Source organism: Octodon degus, unplaced genomic scaffold (assembly GCF_000260255.1).
Source record: "Octodon degus isolate 3935 unplaced genomic scaffold, OctDeg1.0 scaffold00269, whole genome shotgun sequence".
NCBI classification, from domain to species: Eukaryota; Metazoa; Chordata; class Mammalia; order Rodentia; family Octodontidae; genus Octodon; species Octodon degus.
Window position 1 is genome coordinate 2,759,007 of NW_004524845.1, and position 4,188 is coordinate 2,763,194.

Here is a 4,188-nt window from a genome sequence, read left to right on the forward strand (position 1 = left end):
AAAAAAAAACTGAAGATGGAGTTTCAGACTCTGAAGATAGCAATGCTTCTAATGAATGAAATAAAAAAAATTATCTTAAAAATGACAAGGAACCAGGAAATAACAATTTAGCAGCTACAAGATGATGCAAACAAAAACAATATAAGACTAATAGGTGGGAATGAAACAGCAGCAGTCAGCACAAATGTCATAAAAAGATTATTTGAAGAAGTAGTACCAGAAAATTTCCCAAACATGTGAAAAGCCTCTGACATACAGACAGTAAGTAAGGCATATACAATTCCAATTAGCCTTGATTAAAAAAAATCTACACTTGGAAACATTATAGAGAGCCATTCCTGGCTCTCATCTCATTCTGAGAAGTTTGTACTTGTAATCCCATGGATAAGTTATTGCGATCTCTTTGAATTAATTCCAGACTACCACACTCAGTACAATCCATGATGAGGATAAAGACACTAAGGCATACTTGTAGTTTTGAGAAGCCAAGGAGTCCTAAATCCAGCTATGATGCTGGTTATCCAAAACAAAATCTTGACTCAAGACACAACTTTGGTTTATTCATTCACAGAGAAAGGACTGGCCTAAGGACAAGTGACTGTGAGAATTGCAGGAAGTAGGTGAGTGCTGTGAGATGGGCTAAGTAGTAGGCCTGCATTTATCTTCACAATATGAAAAGTATATGAAGAGAGTAATCTGCATTACACAATTGAAATAGTATCTCAGATTTTGGGGGTGGTGCTTCAGCTCTGACGTGTAATCTTTCAAGTGCCAGGAAGTAATAGGCTCTATCTGGATACTTGATCCCGGTCTACAGCACAGAGTGTTGCCTTTACATCCCATCTCAAATGGACTTACACTAGGGAGCAGCAGGTGGGGGTTCCAGGGAAACGTGCCTGCCACCTTCAAAGACTACCACCAGCACCTTGGCTAAAGCAAAATGAATTGCATAAAGCCCATTGAAAAGTTTTACCAAGCTCTGTACATGGAAATACAGTTAAGCTCAGCCAAAATGGAGACAATTGTTCCTCTTTCAATGAGAGTTGCCCAGGTGGTACTCCACGATAATAATCAAGATTCCAGAAATTCAGTAAAAAAGCAGAATTTTAAAAACTATTAGAGAAAATAAACAGATGACCTATGATGAAAAGCCCATCAGAATCTTGGCAAATTTCTCAACACAAATCATCAAATCAAGAAGAGCTTGGAGTGAAGTCTTTCAGATCTTGAATGAAAACAACTTACAACATAGATCTATGTGCCCTGCAAAACTATTGACAAAATTCAATGGAGAGGTAAGATACTTCCACAACAAAACAACTGATGCGATTCATGACCACCAAACCATCCCAACAAAGATTAATGACAGGCTGGCCAAATAGCTCAATGGATTAAAGCGCCTGCTTTGCAGGCACAACAGCCAGGGTTCAATCCCTGGCATGCCATGTCAGCCTCACCCATGTGGAACACTGAGATGGTGATTGAGACTGGATCTGGTAGCCTGCACCTGTAATCCCAGCTTTTAAGAAAATTTAAAAATAAATTAAATAAAAAGACTAATGGCAGTTATTCCAACAAGAGATAGAAACATCTTCATTCTTGAAGATGTCAACTTCAAGAACACCAGAAAGGAACCACCAAGAAGAGTAAACAACTAAGCAGAAAGAAAATGTAGGAAAATAACATGACATTACATATCAGTTATAATTATCAATGTGAATGGTTTCAACTCACCAATCAAAAGAATCAGACTGAGAGATTGGATAAAGAAACAAAATCTAATGGTATTCTTCACAAAAAAACCACATTTAACTCTAAAATAAAATAATAGACTAAATGCAAAAGGATGGAAAACAATACTCCATAAAACAGGGGCCCAGAAAAAAAGCAGGGGTATATATTCAAGTGCTGACAATGTCAACTTCCAAACCAAGAATGATTAAAAAATATAAACTATGTCACTACATACTTGTTAGAGAAAAACTACATGAGGAAGAAATGACAATCACAAATATATATATATGTACCAAATATAGGATCATCCAACTACATAAGATAAATTTTAACAGATGTGAAAAAATAAATAAGCAATAACACAATTGCAATTGTGAACTTTAACATACCACTGTCACAGGAAGATAGATAAACTAGGCAAAAACTCAGCAAAGAAATAATTCAACCAATCCAATTGTGAAGTGGACTTAGTGACTTTCTAGAGTGTTCCTTTCAGAGTGAAGATCATCAATATCTACTTCCACAGTTGCACAAGGGATGTTCATCAAAATAGGTCATATACTAGCACATGATTACGCTTAAGTAAATACAAAGTAACTGAAATTATCACATGTATATTATCTAACCATAGAGCAATGGAGCTTTAAATTATTAATAAAAGTTAATAATTGATAAAAATCATAAAAACATAGAAATTAAATAACCTCCTAAACAACCAATGGGTCACAGATGAAATTAAAGAAAAAAATTAAAAATACTTACAATCAAATGAAAATGAAGGTACAACTTACTGGAACCTATGGAATTAAATGAAAGTTAACTTAAGAGGGAAATATATAAGAGTTCTCTCATCAGAAAAATAGAATGAACCCAAATAAACAATATTATTATGAAGCTCAAACTTCCAGAAAAAGAAGATCAAGTCAAGCCCAAATCCCAAAGAAGGCAGTAAATTATAAAGATCAGAGTATAAATTAATGCAAAGGAGAAGAAAAACAACAATAAAAAACATTAATGAATCCAAGATTTGGTTCTTTGTAAGAAAAAATAAAATTGATAACCCCCTAGCCAACTTTACATAAGCAAATGGAAAGAAAATATTCAACCTCATGCAATAAGGAATGAAAAGGGCAAAATCATTACAAATCCCAGAGAAAATCAGAAGATCATCAATACCTACTTCCAAAAGTTTGCACTTACAGAATTCAAGACACAAAGGAAATAGGTAGATTCTTATATATATATGAATTACCAAAGCTGACTCAAGAAAATATAGAAATTCAGAACAACCCAACATAAAGGAAATAATAAAAAAACCTACCAATAAGTAAAAGCTCAGGTCCTGATGGATTCAAAGCTGAATTCTATAATGAATTTAGAGAAGATTTAATGCCAATTCTTTTCAAACTCTTCCAAAAAATTGAAAGGGGATCAGTTCTTACAAACTCATTCCTTGGAGGCAAGTATTACTCTGATACCAAAACTAGAGAAAGATCCAAGCAAAAGGGATAACTACAGCCCAATATCCCTAGTGAATATAACTGCAAAAGTCCTCAAGAAAATATTAGAAAACACAATGTAGCAAATCGTCAAGAAGATTATACATCATGACCAAGTGGAATTTATCCCAGGAATACAGTGATGGTTCAATATATGAAAAACCATAAATGACAACATTGACAGAGCAAAAAACAAGAGTCACATGATCATCTCAGTAGATTCAGAGAAAGCTTTTGGCAAAGCCCAAAACACATTTATGATAAAAAGCACTACAGAAAAATAGGAATAGATGGGCTTTACCTCAACCTGATAAAAGTCATCCAGCAAAAATTAACATCCAATATCATACAAATGGACAAAAACTAAAAGCCTCTGCCGTGAAATCAGGAACTAGACAAGGATTTCCACTGTCATAACTCTTATTCAATATAGTTCTGGAAACATTAGCCAGAGGAATAAGTCAAGAGATTGAGAAATCAAGAGCAATGATTGGAAAGAAAGAAGTGAAATTATCTTTATTCTCAGATAACACGATACTCTAAATATAAGACTCCAAAAACTCCAGTAAGAGACTTGTAGATCTAATCCAGTAAGAGACAACTACAAATTCAGTGGCATAGCAGAATACAAAATCAACAAAAACTCCAAAATAAAAACAATAGCATTACTGTCCACAGCAATGAATGCACCAAGACAGAAATTAGGGAAACCATTCCTTTCACAATAACATCAACCAAAATGAAATATATAGGAATTAATCTCACAAAGGAAGTATAAGATTTATACAGTGAAAATTATAGTACTCTGAGAAAAGAGATTAAAAGAATTTCATAAAACAGAAAGATATTCCTTGTTCCTGGAATGAAAGAAACAAAATTGTGAAAATGGTTATACTATCAAAACTTCTATACAGATTCAACGCAGTCATGATTAAAATATTCCTAGTATACCTCA